The following is a 20,807-nucleotide window of genomic DNA, read 5'->3' on the forward strand; positions in this document are numbered from 1 at the left end:
TGAGGTTGAAAAGTGCTGCCCTTAACTTCTGAGAGATTTCATAAAATTAAACACGGAAGAGCTGGGAAGCCTCCCTTCTAAAGGTGTTTAGCACAAATAGTGAGATCAAATGCAAATTAATATAAATACTGATCTTTTCCAAGCAGTAAAAAGCAGTTTAAAAACCACATTAAAAATGCATTCGGGGAATTTGTTTTAATTCTTTACTACCATATGAATGCGAAATAAGTAGTTTTTAAAATACTCTCACTGCTTAAATAAATTTAAGCCCCTGAATAAATAGCAAGGGAAGTGTTTTTTAGCCCTACATGATTTTTTTCCACTTCTTTTGCTTTGTGATATCTGTTACCTTGCTACTTATTCCTAGCTGAAGTTCACAGCTGCAGGGAGGACTTTTTATTATCCCTCCTTGCTTTGTGAGCAGATCAGCTCGAATCCAGAGGGGAATTTCATGGTTGTGACTGTCTCCCAGCCTCCAGAGCTGAGGAAAAGCTGCCTAACCTTCCTTCAATAAAATATGTGCTGGAGCGGAGTGGTGCATTTCAATCTCAAACTAGAAAGTAAAACAACAAAAAACCCCAAACCCCACATTTCATAAAATCAACCAGATGCCTTAGGAGAGCAAATATCTTCTTCCTCTTTAATTAAAAGGTATAGCAAATAAAAATCTGGGTTTAATTAAACAGCAGGAATAGAAGATTTTATCTCCCCAAACCACTCTGCTGCGGTGAATTAACTTCTGCAGGTCTTATTTTTGTTTGAAACCCCCCCATATTAACCCAAACCTGGCACTCTAAAGGGGAAATTTATTTTTTATGAGAATATTTCTGTGCTCCACGATTAAGGCAGCCAGCTCCTGTATAAACCAGCAGGGGCAATGGTTTGTACTGGTTTAGGCTAAGACCAGAACAGGTCCTGCAGAGCCAGTTGATGTTGACCAACACACCCATGAATGTTCACACAGAAGCACATTTATCCTCTGCTTTACCTGCTGAACAATACAGTGAATTTAATTATTGTTTAATCCATCTTTATTTTCAAGACCTGCCCAGCCACTCGTTCCAGTCCCTCCATGCCGCAATTCCCAGATTCCTTGGAAAAATCCCCACTTTGTATCTCCATACAAAGTGCCAAGCAGGGTTAAATCCTGGCCTTTCCTGGCATCCCAAGCCAGGGCTGAGCCTGTTGTAAAATAGTGCAGGTGTGTTTATTGTAATAATCTCTAACTAAAAAGAAACAGGTTCAGGGGCTTTAAATATAATTAGCATGAGCTACACTCCTGCCTTTAATCACTACCTTGCTGGTTAATATAATCAAGAAGGTAAACAAACAAGGATTAACTCCATTAAATTAAAAAAATATATGTTCTACTGGGAAGCTCACAGAGGAATTTTGTTTTGTTCCTCTGCTGCGGAGCATCATTTTACTTCTGCTTGGCAAATTATTTTTAACATAGAAATATACTTGTCTTGGGGGAGACCTCTTCTATCTCTGCTTTCCTGAAGACAGAAACAAAACAAAAGCCCTTTTATTCATATTTCATATATGATGCAACCACTTCGGTCTTTCATGACATCTTTCCCTACAGGACATCTGTGCACTTTGAAATGTTTCACTGCACATCAAATTAAAGATAGGCTTGGAGTGACACACCTGCCGCTCTGACAATTTCTCTCAAATGATATGTTAGGTATAAAACCAGGTTTCAGGCACAGAGATCAGTGTTCCCAAATGCTCAGTCTGCACATTGTTCTAATGACCATGGCTGGACCCTCTTTGACCCCAGAAAACGCCTGAATCTGGAACTGACTTTTGCCCGCCTGGACATGGGACAGGATATTCTGAAAATGAGCTTTATCAAAACACACAGGGCTGAATAACCCTTCGTTCCACCTGGAAAGCTCGGCTTAAACTGCGCCTAAATACAGGAAACGCTCTTAATCAGCGGAGATGGAGGCACGAAGCTTTAACCTACGGCTCGCTGCGATCCTGAAGTTTCCCGTCGGCAGGAGAAAGCCTGGATAAACACAGGCACGTGGCTACAAACCTGCCAGACGCGAGCACATCGCACAGCTCTGCCCAGACAGCAAACAGCCAGGGCTCCCTCCCTGCTCTCCTACCTCCAGCACAAAGCAGCCTGCGGCATCTTCCATGGACCTCCAACAGCAGATCCCGCTCGCAGCGATGCAGGGGAAGGGGAAGCCAGCCTTGCCGGCATCCTTATTGATGCAGGATGTGAGGTACCTCAGCCGGCGGCCTTCCCTCAGAATAAAGAGGCTGTTTGTGCCAGTCTCCTGGAACGCGGGGTGCCAGAGTTCAGAGGAAAATGGGAGCGCGTCACGGTAACGGAGAGGAGCGGGGGTGCCGCCGGGAGGGTCCCTCTGATACTCACACCCGTGGGGCTTTCAGCGTTTGAGCCCCTTTAGTTAGTTAGTTAGTTATCTTAAATCACACCGTAGCTGTGCCAAAAAAACACCTGAGGGTAAAAAGGAAAGAGAAACCATCATAGCATTCTCCGGCCGTTTGCAAATAAACACTGACATTTCCACTTAGGGAGGAGAAACACATCAGAACGGGCATATTCCTCCCAAAATCCTACGTTTTCGAAGCGACGCAGGAATCAAAGCAGGTTCAGAAGATGCCCTGTGGATAGATGGTAGCTGAGACACGAGCCTGGAAAGCGTTACTGCTGCAAGTGAGCCCAGTTCCCAAGAATTATTTGATAATGCACAGATCTATTCCCTCTGAGCAGCTCCCTGAGCTCAGGGAATCTCAATGCAGAGAGAGAATAACCTCAGCGAGCTCTCGGCCACCTCACAACCAGAGCTCCTGGGATCTTTACACCCTCCACACTCAGAGAGGGATTAAACGGGATCCTAAATAAAGCCAGGCTCAAACACTTCCCTCCACTAGGTCAGAGATGAAGTTACAACTTCAGAAATGCTTGAAAACTGCAGCTATTGCAAGGGAAATGTCCATCAGCTTTCCGATTCTAGCGGCTGGTTAGAATGTTAACTCTAAGTCCACGTCTAATTAGAATTCTATGTTCATTCAAATCTAATCAGAATTGTAAGCTCAGTTATAGTATAATTCTACATCCAAGTCTAATCAGAATTCTAAATCAAATTTCAATCCTAAGTCCAAGTCTAATTATAATTCGACATCCAAGTCTAATCAGATAAGTCCAAGTATAAATATATGTCCAAGCCTAATCAGAATTTTAAGTCTAATTAGAATTCCAGTTCTAGGTCCAAGTACAATTATAATTCTAAGTCCATGCCTAATCAGAATTCTAAGTCTAATTAGAATTCCAGTTCTAGGTCCAAGTACAATTATAATTCTAAGTCCAAGTCTAATCAGAATTCTAAGTCTAATTAGAATTCTACATCCAAGTATAATTATAATTCTATGCTCAAGTCTAATCATAATTTTAAGTCTAATTAGAATTCTAAGCCTAATTAGAATTCTACTTTAAAGTCTAATTAGATTTATAATCCTGACTCTAAAAAATGAAATTAGATGTACCCATCCCAGTATTAATGCAAAGTTTTCCTCCACAATATCTGGGTTTTTAGAAGCCAAATGCTGATTTAACGGCACAAAAAAATGTCTCATAAAAACTGAGCCAACTTTTGCTTATAACCAACGGTGTTTTTCTGATTTCACAGTCCTAATTTTGCATTCAAAATGCAGGGAAAAAACATAAATGAACACCCTTTACATAGAAAATTTCATTTTGATGGGAAAAATATAAATCTTTAAAAATAGCCATTTCTAAGAGCAACTGGGAAAGGGTGAAAATATGAGTAACACAGGTCCCGTTTCTGCCTCTCATCATTCCTTGCCTGTGGAAGCTGGGCTCCTGGAGCTCATCTGCTCTGTTAGACAGAAAGGTGACTTGAACCACATCTGTCCAGAGGCAAATTCTCCCAGAGGAAATTCTGCTTCACAGCCACATGTGTTGGATGTGTGTTTTTTTGTTGTAAATGCACCCTGTCACGCATGAGTTAAAGGGATGGCAAGAATGTAGCTCAGCTCCACTTTGAGGACAAGAAATATCCATGCACTGCATGTATTTGGGTTTTTATTAAAAGGAAAAGATATTCCAAAGTCAAATAATATTCAAATCATAGGCTTGAGCACTTGGAATAAATTGCGACTCTCACTGAGTGATAAATTTCTCTCTGTGCCCTTTGAAAAGGATTTCAGGTGTTTATGAGCTTCTGCATTTCCCAGAGTTTTGCTCATTCCTGGGGCACTTCGGAGAGGCCTGTGGGGCTGGGAAGGTCGGAGCCCCTTGGATCCTGTCCATCCCCAGCCCAGCACGGGGCCACTGGCTCCATTTGGCTCCAGTGCTGAGCCAAATTCCCGGCTCCTGGAAATCAAGGTTGGAGATGAGCAATGTCCCATCATTTCCCCATCGGCCAGGGCCACTCAGTGGTGGCAAAATGAGCCCTTTCCACTAATTTTTTAGGGCAACCAGTTGAAACAAAAGTGGGATTTTTCCAAGGCAGCAATTTCAACGGTAGCAGAGACAGATTGCAAAACATTTTGAAACTCCTGCTGTCCCAGCACCTGCCATATCTCAGGGCTTGCCACAGAGTGGGACTGAGCCCAGCAGGAACTTCCAAACACCATTAAAATTGGGATGAGATTTTCTGTAAGAATGAAACTAGTTCCTTGCTGCCTTAGAGCCTTCTCTCAGTCCCTTGCCACAGCTCCATGGAACACTCCATCGTGTTTTCCCAAAACCCGCTGATGCCCTGGAAAACCACGAGCCATCCATGATGTGTCCTGCACGATGATAAAGGCACAAAGAACAGCAGCAAAGCCAGAGATGGTTGGGACATACTGGAGAAGGAGAAGAGTAGGATTGGTTTGGAAATTGGGATCACTGGGTAGCTGTCAGCACTCAGTGCTGGTGGAGACCAAAATGTCCCTTTGAACACCAGGATCCCTCGACACCTCCCGTTTACAAAGAGGCTGGAATGAGGTGGAGGAAGATGGCAACTAACAATGATTCCTGGATCTCTGGAAATTCGTGGAACTGAGATAAATTAAGAGGCAGAGGAGATGTCACAGTCGTGTGCTTTATGTGTTCATAGAGCATCGTTAGGAAGAACAGCACCGCAGAACTTCAACCCAAACTTCTCTATTGAGAAAGAACATGGATCCACTCCTGTTGAGTCTGAAATAAACCATCAGTGTTTTTCCTACTTATTTCCCTCCAAATTCCAGAAAATGTTCATTTTCGCAAACATTTTTTCAAATCTTTGAAAGTATCTGTTACTGTTGCTAACCTGACTGGTTACCCTCATGTGTGCCCCAAAGCAGAAATCAAAAAAAACCTAGTGTAAACAAACAAACAAACAAACAAACAAAATACAGAAAAAGGAATTATTGCACTAAAATGCTGATTTTTAAAGCAGTATTGTGATGAAAAAAGTAGATTAATTTGGTAGTGTAAAATGGGGAAAGAGGAAATGCTCAAGAGGAGCAAAGGCAAAATCCTGCTGTGTTTTTTTAGGTGCTTCAGCACAAGCTTTGGAAAGCATTTATTTTAGGACTGGGTCATTGATACACCTCTTTCTTCCTCCACAAGAAAAATCCAAGAATGCATCAATATCGTTTGAGTTAAACTTCTTTTACTTTCATCCCTTAGGTCAGCAAACATTAGAGAAAGAAATGTTTCAATCAAACACAACATTTCATTGTATCTGAGACAAAATGTTTCAGTTTTGGCTCAGAGTGAATTTTACGCTATTTAAAAACACAACATTTAACCAAATTTAGCCTCATAATATTTTTTTGAACTCAAAATATTTCCAATCTAAAGTTTCAGAAATAAACCAATTTTATTTAGGGGAAACCCCACTCTTTTCATTTAGATGTGACTTATATTCAATGCCAACTCACAAAGGGTTTTTGTCAAACTGAAAAAATGCACAATTTGGGCACATCAGCTCAACATATCCTGGGTTTTGATTGGAGGAGGAGCCATTCTGTGGTCCTGATGTGCACTTTGGGTACTTGACTATTGCCAGGTCTGTCCTAGGCTGCTTTTGTGCCAGGTGCTGTAGAAGGCACTAAGAAAAATACTGTTGTTGTTGTTGTTGTTGTTGTTGTTTGACTATTTCACCAACAAAGCAAATCAACAAAATTCCCCTCCGTTTCCCTTTTATCTTTGGATTGAGCCATCTTTCTTTTGGCATCCCCGTTCCCCATGGTCCCAGCAGCGCCAGCTACACTTGAGGCCTGATTTGAGGGACAGGATCAATAACAAAGAGCAGCAGAAAGAGATGATCACCCACACAAGATTATAATAACATCATAATATCTGCTCTAGCTCTTTGGTGGCTCCAAAAACGTGCAAGTATGGTTGGGGAGATGGAAAATAATATGAAACACTCACTAACAGCATGTAGCATAGAAACTCCGAAAACCACTGCAGTCATTGACTCACAGATGGTCAAATGAACAACATGTTTCTATTCCTGTATTTAATTAAATCTTAATTATGCCACCAACAGGGTTCAAAACAGCATTATGAAACAGCTCGCATGAATAGCAGGACGCGATTGGCTGAGGGGGCTTTGAGCTGGGGTAATTATCTCCCCAAAAAAGCGCTGACGGTAGGGCTGCACAGGCCCTCTGCCAGGCAGCCCGGTGCACCAAGGCTGCAAGTAAATGTGTGCAGGATACACCCAGCTCAGGGCATGGGGCTGACCAGTGGAGGGGCAGATGCCAAATTGCCAGTGGGAGCAGCTGGGAGGTGCTGGAGTCCGAGGGAGGCTCCCACACCTGGGCAGGCTCTGCTCTGCCCCTCACCTTCGCTGCTCCCTAAGAAAATCGACCCTCTAATTTAATTCTTCCACCAGCCAGTCACATCAGCTAATTAAAAGCAGCTGCCCGAAATATTCCTTTGATTTATCTTTCTATGCTGTTGACAGAAGGTCCTTTATGAAAAAGAAATATTTTGGAGGATCTTTCTCTTTCATTTTTAATATGGCATCTAAAAAACCAAAAGCACTTGTAAGAGCACTTTCCCAAGGAGTTCTGCTTTTTGCAGTGCTTCCCTGAGCAAGGGACTGGGCAGGCCCATCCTAAATTCATCTCCCAGGATTTTCTCCTACCTTTTAGTGACATTTCAAGTTCCTTGTCAACTTGAAATTCAGAGTAGGGATCACCTGCCCCTTCCACACTTAAAAACATCACAGGGAAGAGCTACTGCATATCTGAGAGCATCCAAGGCTCGCCTGTCCTACAAGCCACAGGTTCCAGACAAACACCTTAAAAAAAAAAAAAAAACAAAAAACAAAAAACACTGCCAGATTCAATTTTTATGAAAGTTTCCCTGCTTTGGCAGCATTTTCCTTGGGAGACACTCACAACGTCTCCAACACTAGTCTGAAAAGATCATTTTTGTGTGCAGATCAGCAAAGGGCAAAAGAAGGAAGATGAAGAAATCACTGTGTTTATCATTGTGGTTTAATTTTTTTCATTTGAGGTACTAAAATTTAAGCCATTTCTGTGAAAAATCAGTAGGAAAAGGATGCAGTGCAATTTATTGATGGTTACATGAACTCTCTGGATTTTTATGGAGGAGGGCAGAGGGAAGGCAGAGAATAGGGCTCTGTGTGGATTTAAAATTTAAAATAAAAAAAAAAGAAATAAAGAGGGAAAGGAAAAGAAAAAATAAAAATTAAATGAGAAAGATAAAAGGAAAATAAAACAAAAACTTAAAAAAGAAAAAAATATAAAGAAAGAAAAAGAGAAAGTCACAAAACTGCCCCCAGCTAAAATTTTCTTCCCCAAGTCCATATTTTGTGAGGGTTAGAATTCCTGTGAAAATTATAAATTTCCAAGGAAAGGTTTTAAATTTAAAAATGTTTTACTTCCCCTGCCCACCTTTGGAGTAATTTTTCCAGATTAATTCAAATTTCTAGGGAAAAGAGACCCGTCCCAGTAATACACATTTGATAATGCAAAAAAATTAATTGGATGAGGGGAATTGACTATTTTAATGTTCTGTTGGGTCAGATCAACTGAATTCAGAAAAAAAAATAAAAACAAAAACAAAACCAAAAAAAAAAAAACCCCAAAAAAAACAAAACCCAAACAACCCCAAAAAAAAGCCAACCTGCATTGGAAATGCAAATGTTCTTTGGGAAAAAGAAGAATGGGAAACTTTTGGATGAAGTCTTGGCTGGGGACACCACTGGAGACCACAAAAGTCTCCAGTGTTATCACACCCCAAATTCTGGATGCTCCTCAGCATCTCCCTTTGGGATGTGCCCACTCAGAGATGGAGGACGTGCTGTCATCACCTTGCTCAGGTGACAATATCCCTGGGAAAAGTGTACATGGGAAGCCTTTGCTCCCTGGAATTTCCATTCTGGGATGAAATCTGACTGACACACACCCCGTGCTCCTGCTTCCTGAAAAATCCCACCAGATTTGCTGGAGAAGAACTTCTTTTCACACCCCTTACTCGCACTTTTTTTATCTTCAACCTAATTTTTTACCCATTCATCTCAGAAGGAGAGCACAGTTTTGGTTGGGCTTTCCTTCTTTTTCCCCAGTGAGGCCTCCCTCTGCCTGAAATCCCCAAAATTGCTGACACAGTGCGCTCCTCCAGGAATCCAGAGCCTTTCCCACTGAGTTACAAGCTGCCAAGGAGGCTATATTATAACAAAAGGAGTTTTTATATCCTCCTGTAGGCAGAACACTGGAAAATGACATGAAATGTGCATTATCCAAAGGGGATTTGTTGATGGATAGAATCAACTTATTTAGGAAATTTCCAGCTGATCTGTAAACACAGCCCAGAGAAGGATGGAGACAGCAACAGTGGTGCAGGCAGTGTCTGAACCCCCTTGGCCCCCATCCTGCGACTTAATACCTTAATAACTTGTCCTTATGAGCCACTGCAGGGAAGGAGCCAGCACTGCTCTTGTCACACTGGGCCAGTGGACTGAGAGGCTGTCACGGGCTGAGCAGCTCAGGATGGGGCTGGGTGAGACACATCCATCCTGGCAGGGATGCTGCTCTTTGAACAGACTTTGCTTACAGGATTGAAAGGAAAAATAACGCAGCAGGAAATAAAAAGTAGGTAAAGATTAAAAAAAAAAAAAGAGGTAGGGAGTGACAAATTTTAGGCAAACGCCTCAGTGAATTGTCTCACCAAAGTTCTCCAGGTCCGAGAGATCAAACAGTCCCTTCTGGTATTAAACTTCTTGATTAAATCAGTGAAGAGCTCTAATGGGTCCCGGGAGGCCAAGCCTGAATTTTCACCACATCTCAACACCGATCGGATCAGCAGGGTTTGGTCCATCCCAGATTCCCTCAGCTGTACAAAGAAGTGCCCACAGATTCTACCTCTGTACCCGACAGGAACCTGGGAGGCAAAATGCAAGCTGTGAGAGCAAAAAGAGCTGGCAGCAAATGACCATAACCGATTGATACAGAGGGTTAAAAACCAGGGTGAGGAGTGATTTTTTTCTGCCTTTTGGTTCTGCGTCACTGGCAACACGATTTTTGCAGGCTGAGCTGCAGTCACACAAATCCCCTGCCTCCACTCCCTTGCACTGATTTCCCTGAGCAGAAGCTGATAGGAAAAGAAGGAAAAGCTCAGAGAAACAGCAAATCACATCTGTGTTCGACAGCACCCATGAGCAAATTCTGCACATTCCAATGGCACCAAAGCAAAACAAACCTGAGAGCAAACAGACTTCCCTTGGGGGGAAACCACATCTTTAGCATCCAGGATTTGCAGGGTGAGCCCAAACTGTCTTTGTAGCCAGCGAAGCGTCTGTAGGAGCAGCACCTTGCGAGCTCCCCGCGCCCAGATGTGCCAAGTCCGGCGGCAAAGCCAGGCTGGGCGCGCCGGGGCTGCGGAGCCAGGCGGGCTCTGCCAGAGGCTGCTCCATCCCCGCCGCTCCGGCTGCCCGGGATCCCAAACCCGCCCGCAGCCCGGCTCCTGCCGCCGACGTGGCAACAGGAGCCCTGCGAGATGCTCGGCTCCCACGTCCTGCAAAGAGCCGCCGGGTCTGCCGAGACATGGCAGCCGAATTTTCCCACCCCAAAAAATTCCCCTAGAACAGCGCTTTCCTCCGCAACTTGACATGAACTCCATTTCCTTGCTAAGGGTGGGGGTAAGAGGGGAAAGGATCTGTCATGTGCTACCCCCCTCCCAACATCATTCATCCTTCCTTTCCTCAAAAAGTAAATAAAATGGAGAGAACCGGGAATTGCTTGATAATAAAATTTAAATGTATCTAATTTTTCCACTCCCTAATTTTCTCTGCTTTATCCCCTTTCTGCTAACAGGGAGACCTTCCCAAAGGAAAAGCAAAAGGGAACAGAGTAAAGGAATTAAAGAATTTGTCCCCAGAAATATTTCTCTGCTTTTCTCCTAAACCTGGGACACTCTTACGTAAATATTTCAAAATGAAGATTTGGATGGGGTTCCCCTCTTTTTAAACAGACATAAAAATGCAAGAAGTAAGATTTATTCCATATTTAATTGTTCCCCAAAAAGAATGTGGGGGACTTGAAAGAAACTGGGAGTTTCACATTAATTTCCAAATTAAAAATGTGGACATATCTACATTTCATTACTTCCTCGTGGTGAGAAAAACTGAAGAGAAAATGCTGAAAACTGCAACTTGCAAGAAACAACAATCAGGGTTTTTGTGCGAGGTGCATTTTCCAGCAAAAACATTTTTTAAAAAAAGGAAAAAAAAAAGAGAGATTACGAGAGAGAGAGAGAACAAATCTTATCAGTGACATGTTTTGGTCCCTGCTATCCAACAGCCTCTTGAATTTTAACCCCAGAGATTTGTATCTAGGTCAAGAGTCTGCCCGCCCTCCTCCCCTGGTGCAAGACCGAGCCTATCACTCCTCAGGTTAGAAATGCCTTTTGCAAAACCCTCCTTGGGTCAGCGATTAGACCGAGCTCAAGACCAATTCATATTCCATATGAATCTGTTGGTCCAGCTCTAGTGACAACAGCCAGAATATCAAATATAGCCCAAAACTGGCCTACTTGATGATATTTAAAACATATGGCACGGCTGCAGGCCCGGCATTTCCAGAGCTTCACGTGTGCGTGTTACTGATACGCCGGGTTTATAATGAAAATATTAGGACACGTTGGATTGCTGGCCCCCTCCCCCTCCCCTCTGCCTGGAAGGATTTCATCACACGTCTGCTCCGCTCTTTTTGGGATTTATCTGTGCTCAGTGCCCGGCAGATGTTTGCTTGCAAACCGCTCTGCAGCGGCCTCACCTCACTCCTGGTGCTCCCCATTCCCCACAGGGGCAACACTCCTGGGAATGGAGCTGGGAGCAGTGCGGGGAACACCCCCTGGGATTGAGAAAACCCCACCCCATCTCAATCCTCCACGTTCACAGTCTGTCACACAGCAGAATGAAGGTGCTCAAGGTCTGGGGGTGTCAGGATTCAGCACCCACACACCGAGCACATCTTGTTGGCTGACCCAAAATTGTCACTTAGAAGCCCATTTTTCCACCAGCAGGTTCCCATCATCACAAGACAGCACATGAAAGCCATCTCCTCTAGCGACCCACACATCTTCAGCTGCACATTGTGTTCCTGTTTTTGCCAAGGCACTACCAAACCTCCCTCAATCCTTATCCCCATAAGTGTTTTTGCACAAAGTAGAGCAGTCGCACTTCGGGGCTTTCAAAATTCTCATGTCAGCAAGGTCATGCTGAAGATTGATCTTTTGTAACACTTGCAGTGACCCTGCTGCATCAAACTTCTGCTTTCCACCAAAGAGGAGTTTTCAGACTTGTGAAAACTTCCTTTAGGAAGTTCTCGGCTTCCTTGAAAACAAGGCGTCTATTTGCAACCAATTTTTATTATTATTATTATTTGCTTTTTGAATCAGTTTTTCACCATGTGCTCCCCGCAAAAATATTAGACCCCGCTTTAAGAAAAGAAAAAATAAAGCAGGGAGCAACACTAATTACAAAATATCAGAGCTCTGATTGCACAACACACCATGAGACGCTGACGTTTCTGGCTGTTAATTTGGACTTTGCCTCGTAAGCCAGAAGGTATTTGTCCCACCAGCCATGCCAAAGGTTTGTGAAGTGCTGTCTGTGCCTGCGTGGTGATGAGCTGGAGACCCTCGATCTTCATGAGCCACCCAAATGTCACAGCTCACAAGGCAATGCCAGCCTGGGATACACCTGAGCTGATGGAAGCGTCACACCCCACCCAAAGCTGCTCATCACCCTTTTTATTTTTGGTGCAGCCAAGTTGTCTCCATTCGTCTCAGGCTGTTTTCCCTGCTCAGACAGGGAGGAGAGTTTTCCAGAGAAAACTCCGTGGTTTTATGGAGGTGAGCTCTGAGGAAGTGGCTGCTCATGTGCTTGCAAATCACTTGGTCCTCACAGAGGACTTTGCATGGAAATCAGGTGGTTCTGCTGGAATTTATCAGAAATGTCCCCCCTGCCTCTTAGTGACATTCCAAAAAATCAAGAGGGAGAAGTGTTTCCCTGATTCACCGTGGAACATGCTGTTCCCAGGATGTCAATCTTGAGCAGAATGATAAAGGGGTCTTGTAATGAGGATCCTGTTTTTTTCCCCCAGTCCTTCCAGTAGTTAATGGATCATCTGTCCTACTGCTTGGACCTGAGTTTCCACCCAAAATCTGTTGCATCTCCCCCTTCATTCTCTACTGTCCCCAAGAAAATGGCTCACCCCACTGCTTGACCCTTCCCTCTCTCACAAGACAGAATCATTTAAGTTGGAAAAGGCCTCAAGATCATTGAGTCCAACTTGATTCCAGACCCCTCAATGGCACCTTGATCTGAATTATCTGCCATGAAGAACTCCAGAAGAGCTGTATTAAAACCCACCAGATACATCCATTTCCAGAGCCCAGGGCAACCTGTGCAGTGAAGTGCCTCCAACGCTAATTCCCTCTAAATGAAAGGCTGCCCAGCAGCATCCTGAAAATCAGACTTTGAAGCTGGCTCACAGCTCCCTGAGCCTATTATTGCTTTTTCAGATATTCCCCACTCTGTCAAAATTGTGCAGATGGCTCTGTCACGAGTGCAAAGGCAACACTCTCGGTGTCTTCCCCACACAGGAGATGCAAGCCAGCTCATACAGAGGATCTTCCAGCTCCATTTCCTCCATGTGTTATTTTTATGTATCTTCCAGGGAAATGCAACTGGAGAATTTGAATTTAATAAGTGCGGGATATGGGGCGCTATTAAGGCTTCAAAGCACCATCAAGCAACAGTGATGGATCAAAGGCCTACAAGAATATTGCATGGAATTATTGGCCCTTGAGGAGAGCGAGACACGACAAATGCCTACTGGATCCCTGCTCCAGCCCCCTTGGAAGGAGGGAATTATTAAAGGTCGCTGCAAAGCCTTCTGAGAGCAACATAAACTTTTCTGCTGACTGTGCAGGTTGTGGATCAGACTCCTAGTCACCTGACAGGGCCTAGAGTGGAACCGACAGCAAACTCGAGCTTTGCCAAAAGCACCAAGGAGGAGGAAATGAAACCTCACTGCTGTATTGATGCCAGAAAAAAAAACCCAAAAAAAACCCCAAATCGCAAAGCTCAACTGATAATGAAAAAGCTGGGGGAGGCTCAGGCTGAGGACAGGTATATTTTATAGCTCTCTTCCTCCAGCAGCCAGTTCAAGTACGTTTTGAGCTAAAATACACAAGAATGCAATGCTTTCCAGCCCAGCACAGGTTGAGCGGCTCATCCTCCTGGCGGAGGGAGCTACCAGGGAGCAGTATTTAATTCCAGGGTTGGATAGCATGCAAGCTAGTCCACATCCACAGGCTGCAGCTGCTGCCCAGGTCATCTCCTGGAGAAGGTTTGAGCTCATGCATCACCTCCTTAATTCCATGCAATGATTTGTACATAGGATAGCTGACCATAGCTGACCACATAGGATGTTCTTCTCTCCCACTGAGACCAAAACCTCTCCCACTGAGGATGCATCCAGCGCTAGAAGGCACCTTACAGCTTCAGCCAAAGGAGTGTTTCTCAAGGCCACCCCTCCTGGGAGATGCTGCAGGAAGAGTGTGGGCAGCTGGGGCAGGAATTAGAGCCCAGGAATTCTGCTGGAGCACTGCTCCCCACCAGCCAATCCTGCTGAGGTTCAGGGTACCTAAAGGAGGCCAGTAAGGAATCTGGAGAGGAAATTTGGACAAGGGCCTGGAGTGACAGGACAAAGGGGAATGGCTTCACACTGACACAGAAAGGGTTAGATGGGATATTGGGAAGAAATTCTTCCCTGCAAGGGTGAGGAGGCCCTGGCACAGGGTGCCCAGAGCAGCTGTGGCTGCCCCTGGATCCCTGGAAGTGTCCAAGGCCAGGTTGGACAGGCTTTGAGCACCCTGGGATAGTGGAAGGTGTGGGACGGGACCTCCAAGATCCTTCCAAAGAAAGCCATTCTGGGATTCAAGGACAGCAATGAGGGAGCCAGGCCAAGCACAGTGGGGATGTGATGGGAAGGATAAAGGATGTCCTGGACCCTGTGTGCAGCAGGCCTGGGAGGTTCATACCTGCTGCTTCATCCCAGCACCTTCCCTGACCCCATACATGTAAATCCACAGGTGTTTTGCAGGAATGCTCTTCCTGTGCCTCTGAGGGCTGCGGGTTTCCCTGATCATTTCATTCCCAGCATTTGGGCGACTACACACACGTTCCCTCACGGCAGTTTGGTGTCCCCAGGTCGTGTGTCTTCAGCCACACCTTCATCCAGGAGACTTTGTGCTGTGGCTCATGACATCCTAACAAACAGGGTTGTGCTCCTGAGAAAACAGATAGTCCGCTCAATATTTCTGGAACAACAGCTCAAAGCCAATCCCACTCATTTTATTAATTTTTGTAGTTTCTTCTCTTAAGTTCAAACAGCCTCAGGTTTTGAGGACTTGTTTGTTTGGCTTGGGGCTTTTCCACCTAATTGTTTTTGAAAGAAATAATAGGCCTTTCCTGCTTTTTCCTTCCCAGATCTCACTAGGAATGTCAAGCCTGGTTTCCCCTGGATTTGTTGAGGGTCCCAGAAGTGGAACTCGAGCTTTTGGGGGTCCAGTTGAGCCTTTAACAAAACTATCTTTTCTCCTCGAAGTTTATTCAGGTGCTCAGTTAAACAGGTGTTGGTAAAAACAAAGAAAAAAGCAGACATTCTAATCAGTCTAAAAAAAATAATTTCCTTTCTCAGCTGAGCAGCTTTTGCTCTCCCTTCTGATGTTGTGAGTGTAGTTACTCAGTAATTATTTTTTTTCTTCCTTAAATGGATGATTTCAATATTTCAGCATCAAATTAAACACCAAAGTGAAACCAAATCAGCTGGTAGCCAAGAAATTTGATCAGAAAGCACCAACCCATTGCTGCAGAAGAAACCTAAACTGCAACAAATGGAGGTGAAGGACTAAGGGTGCCTGGTTTTCCAAAATAAATAATATTTTCCTAGGAATTCTGGCATGTTCCACAAAAAGTTGTTCTATTTAGAAAACTAGCATTTTTCCCCCTCTGTAACTGTAGGTTTTTCTTTATGTCCTTGGAGAAAAGTTCACCAGACACCCCGGGCATTGTCCCTTCCCTCTTCCAGGCCACTTAAATCCTGGAAAGCAATGCCCAGAGGACCCAAACCCTGAGGCAGAAGGTGGAGCTCCCTGGTTTTAGCAGATGAATATTCAGGGAAGATGAGCCCAATTGCCAAACCAGCAGAACTCTTCTTTCTGGTACAGGGAACCCAGGTCTCATCTCTATGACCCCACAGGAAACAGGAATGCTCCAAAGACAGGACTTCTCACTGCTGGGAAAGAAGAAATTATAGGGGAATTGCAGTGCTGTGGGATGAGGCATGAGGGCAGAGGTTGCCCACTGTTATCCAGTCAAATGAGAGCTCCAGACCTTGCAAACTGTGAGGAGCTTGCTCAGGTACCTTCACCAAAGCCAAGATGAAGTTCAGAGCTGGCCAAAGAACCTGCAAAGGACGGATTTTAACCAACTCCATCATCTTCTCCAGGAAAATTCAGTTTTTCCTGCTTGAAAAACCCCAAAAAACCTTCCCTTGTTTGGCCCTGGAGTTCAAAATTGTGACTGTTCCAAATCGTGGCAATTCTCAAAATCCCACTGAGCTGCAGCAGATGCACTCAGCTTCCTGGGAGCAATTTTCCCTCTGCAGGCAGTTACCAGGTCAGGTTCATTGTTTTGGCTTTCCTCTCCCCAACATCTGACCTGCCAGATGCTGCACCTTGATGCTTCAATTCCAGAGCCAACAATTCCATTCCATCCCCAGCAATTAAAACTTTGCTTTGAGAGAGGTTCTTCCCTGGACCCATGAGGAAAACCATTTATTGCAACAGCAGCTTAATTATTCCAGGTCTTTCCTTTGTTTTTCCCAGTTCCTTGTTTCTATCTTTTTACCTCCCTGTGCTGTTAACTCCAAGGCTGGTTCACCTCTAGGATTCTGGTTAATCCTCAAAAATATTGGAACACAAGAATACAGACAACGGGCTTGGAGCAACCTGGTGTAGTGGAAAGTGCAACAACATCTTGAAGGTGGTGTTGCAATCCAAAATAACATTAAGAGAAGCTTGACCTTTCCAGCCATTCCTGAATGCTGTTGGAACACCCAGGCTGGCTTTGGATTCACCTTTATATTAGTGGGAAGCCTTTCTTTCCCAATTTAACAAGGCTGGAAATAGGGGAGGAAAAGGTGAGGAGAATGAAATATTTCCTGTGCTTTGATTTTCCAGTTCATGAAACAATATTTTCATTTTTCTTAGCCCAGGTTTTTAAGCTATAGTCACTGCTGCTGCAGCCACAATTAATACTCCACTTTCCAAAAAGAGTGAAAAAAAGAAACTTTTGCCAGTGGATTCCCAGGGAGATGTTCCACTCTGATCTGCAATTAGCCGTAGCCTCAGGCAAATGATCTAAAATAGAAATGTTATTTTTGGAATGGTGATAGCCACCACTTTTTATTCCCCAGAACACCCATTCTTTCTGCTGTGTGCTGTCATTAAAAATAGAATCCACAACAGCCATGCCACTGCCTTTGGGTTTCTTTCCTGTGGCGAGACACACGCTGCCATCCCAGCGCTGCAACACAGGGAATTACAGGGATTTCTCGTCTTGCCAGAAATCTGCAATCAGATCTGAGACACTGCACCCCACATTTGAAGCAGAACTAGGTCTGGACCAAATTCTCCTCATCCTACTGACAGTGGTACAGATGGCAGTGGGTCCCCAACAGCTTCCTGATTGAAGTCCCAACCCAAAACCTGTAGAAGACACTGAAGATCTCCCTTCTTGTTCCAGAGGGGGAGAAATCCAGGCCTGATTTTAATATATCCATATCTTTAAACACCTGCCTGTGTTCTACAGGAGTTAAAAGGGCTCAGAAGCGCCTCTCCTCTCCAAGACATGCTCTAGTGGGGAAGCTCCTCTGATCCTCACATCCTTCATAGGGAGGAATTTCTCCCCAAAATCCCATCTAAATATTCCCATGGCAGTGGGAAGCCATTCCCTGTGTCCTGCTCCCTCAGTCCCGTGTCCCCAGTCCCTCTCCAGCTTTCCTGGAGCCCCTTTAGGCCATGGAGGGGGTTCTAAGGTCTCCTTGGAGCCTTCTCTTCTCCAGGATGAGACTTGAAATTCACACCATTCTTGGTCAAAGCTTGGATGGAGCTGCCACCCTCATAAAGGAGATGGACAAAGCGCCTGTGGGCATTTCCTGGGAGAAAGACACATCCACTGGGAAAATCTCAAAGTCCTCCCCTTCCTTTTCTTTTCTGTCAGCCTCCTGCAAAGTCCTGCTTAGAAAGATCCCTGTTTCTAGGTTCCTCAAGCACGAAGCTGAGGGATCCAGGTGGATGCGCCGGCACACGGCGAGAGCTGCCAGCCCCGTCTTGCCGGGAGATCCGAGGCGCACCCTGCCGCGGTTATCGCCAGCATCCCCCGCACGGGGACCTCGGCCTCTCCTCCGCCGGCCCCGCTGCTCCGGGGGCTTGGGAGGGGAGGAAGCAGAAGGGAAGAGCGGGCACTTCAGCTGGTAACAGTTCAGAACCAGATGTACATTCCTGCACAGAGCTCCGGCTGGAGCGTATCCAATTACTTTGGAACCGTGCTCCGCCCCGAGCGTCTCATCCCTAAAGCCCCGCACCTCCCGCTCCTTATCTGCGCCGCTCCTTTGCTTCTGATTATGAACTTGTCACCGCAGGGGAAGGGCTCTGGGGGACAAAAGGCACGGGGGAACAAAGCCCAGGCACCAGAAGGAGCAGGGACAGTCCCGGCTGGCGCTGCGAAGGCAGAACGGGAAAGTGCTCACACCGGGTGTCTCCCGGTGGGTGCAGCACAAGCCTTAAAAAACGAGGGGAACAATGAATCGGCTTAATCAGATCTGGCAGCAGTAGAGGTGGCTCGATGCCGGGTGAAATTTGGGAGCGGGATGTTCCTGGAAGAAGGGATGCTCTCCTCTCTCTGCTGTAGCAGGAGGTAGCGAGGAGGAGGAAGGCAAAAAGCACAAAAGCGTCTGGTTTGCCTCCAGTTTGCTCCAAAAATTGGCGTCCCTGGCAGCTCCTCCATCAGAGGGGAGCTGGAAGAGCAGCCTGGATGTACCGAATGGATATTACCTGCACTGTCAGGACATCCAATCTTTTACTGTTTCCCACGACAAGCAGAGGGAGGGGTGGCGGGAGGCTAAAATCCAAACCTTCTCCTCTTCAGCACAGAGTGGCCAGATGGTGATTTTCTGGCCAAATCCTGCCCAGGGGACAACTGGACCACAAGCTTCCTATGGAGAACAAGCACTGACCCCAAATCCCAATCCACACTCATTATTGCCCGCTAAGACAAAGATCTGTGAGCCTGCTAAAGGCAGGGGAACAACATGATAGTGAGTGTCATTTTCAAACAGAGCATAACAATTCCACTAAAACTACTTTTTATGTTTACTCCCGAACCTCTCCCACCTTGGCACGGTGGGAGGAAGGATGGATCCAGCCCAGCCTGCTTTGCCAGTGGCATCTTCGTGCTGCTTCTCCCACAAATCTCCCCAAACTCCTCTTTCCTCCAGGAGAGCGGATCACATTTCAACTGGAGCTGGTCCTGCACCTTTGGTCTGCCCCATGGCAGATATTTGCAGGACTGTCACCAGGCACTGCAGCAGTGGAGGGTCCAGACACACACAGCAGCTCCGGAGTGATGCGCGCTGGAGCCGGGCTCGGAGACTCCATAATCACCCCATGGCCAAATCCCACCATAAATTTCCCCTAATGAAGCCTGCCTGATACTAAAAGGCTTTGCACGTTTAGAGGTTATGCACAGCAGCAATTCCCTTAGGGAGAAATCCTGCCTCGATCCTGCAAACACTCCTTTGGCCTTGTTTGCTTCGGCCTCATTTGCTGAAGGTTTTTATTTAATTTATTTACTTAATATTAGCTGTTTAACCCAGAGGAGCAGAGGGCTGCTCTGCTGCTGCTGCCGTGCAGCCTGGAGAGGCACATCCCAGAGTTCCAGGAGCAGCAGCCACTCGGCTGGACCAGGATCACGCCATGTGGCCACAGCTTTTTCCCAGCATGGCTCCAGTGAAAAGCCCAGGAGCTGTGGGTGTGCTTATATGGGATTATCTCAAACACACTGTGCCAGCTGAGAACTGGGCATGTTGAGATCCATCCACACAGTATAGCCCCAGAACCTCTCTGGCACTTGTAGGACCAAATCCCACCTCATGGAAACACCTCACACCCTGGGAGATCAAACTCCGCTTTCAGTGGTCATGGCAGGGCCATAAAAAGCTGGAAAATAAATGTTGGCAGGGCAGGGGGAGAGGAGAGGCACAACCAGCAGCTCCACTCGTCCTCCTCACCAGCTGGGATCATCTTCCCTTGCTCCTGGGTGCTCTCAAACACAGCCCAAAACACCCCTGCTCCCTCCCTGGGCAGCTTTTTGAGGGCACATGCAGCCCTTTTGGGCAGGATGCCCCAGGAGCTCAGCCCTGCATCCCACCTGCCCTCCCGTACTCCATGATCCCTGCAAACCCACGGCGCCTTGCCCCCAGAATGCAGTGCCGTGAGCCAGGAACCTGTTTGCTTGGAAAACCAGGAATATTGCCTCTCCAGCCTTCGGTGACAGCTTTCCTCAATACTTGGAAAGGATCCCAGGCACTCAGGACACTCCTAAGTAACCCCAGCACAAACCAAATACCCCTCACAAGGAGTGGCATCAGTTTTGAGGTCCGTGGTAGGCACATCCCAGCCCACTTGCACTCGTGGAAGTCCAGGTTTCGGATGCTGGACCAGCCCGTGGATCCAGCCTCAAACCCTTCTGGAAACCAGCACTTGGGGTGCGAGCGGGAGCAGCACCCGCCCTGCCTGGCTCACCGGGGTCTTAAATCAGATTAAAAATCTATTTGCAGAACGGCCTCATTTTCTGACTTCTGTGCTGCACCTGAAAACCTTTCCTTTGGAAAGCAAACACAGGCTCTCCCCGGGGGCTGCCTGGGGAAGGCTTTCCACTATAAACATTACCTACCAGCAGTGCAGCCGGCCCCAGGCAAGCCAAAAATTCCTTCTCCTACCAAGGAACACTTTCCAATCAAACCAGACATTATTTTTTCCGTTAATGAGTGTTGATACCTACTGGAAAACTTTGTAAAGAAATCCACTCTGAACTAATTCTTCTGATACAACATTGACATTTTATGAGTTTCATTTGTCTTATTTATTATTATTATTATTATTGTTGTTGTTGTTCTATTTTATTTCCCTGCTCTGTATTGAAAACATGATCTTTACT

The 20,807-nt window shown here is 45.8% G+C and overlaps 1 long non-coding RNA gene across 6 annotated transcripts in view; it reads right to left on the reverse strand.

Moving 5' to 3' along the window:
* The window catches only part of LOC116183824 (uncharacterized), a 41,663-nt gene extending 31,761 nt beyond the window's left edge, over positions 1 to 9,902 (reverse strand). For all 6 annotated transcript variants that reach the window (XR_014956628.1, XR_014956629.1, XR_014956626.1 and 3 more), the window contains exon 1: positions 2,121 to 9,902. This is a non-coding gene — a long non-coding RNA (uncharacterized LOC116183824). The remainder of the gene's footprint in view (positions 1 to 2,120) is intronic.
* Positions 9,903 to 20,807: the final 10,905 nt, after the last annotated feature.

This window comes from Lonchura striata, chromosome 7, assembly GCF_050655825.1.
Source record: "Lonchura striata isolate lonStrDom1 chromosome 7, ASM5065582v1, whole genome shotgun sequence".
NCBI lineage: Eukaryota > Metazoa > Chordata > Aves > Passeriformes > Estrildidae > Lonchura > Lonchura striata.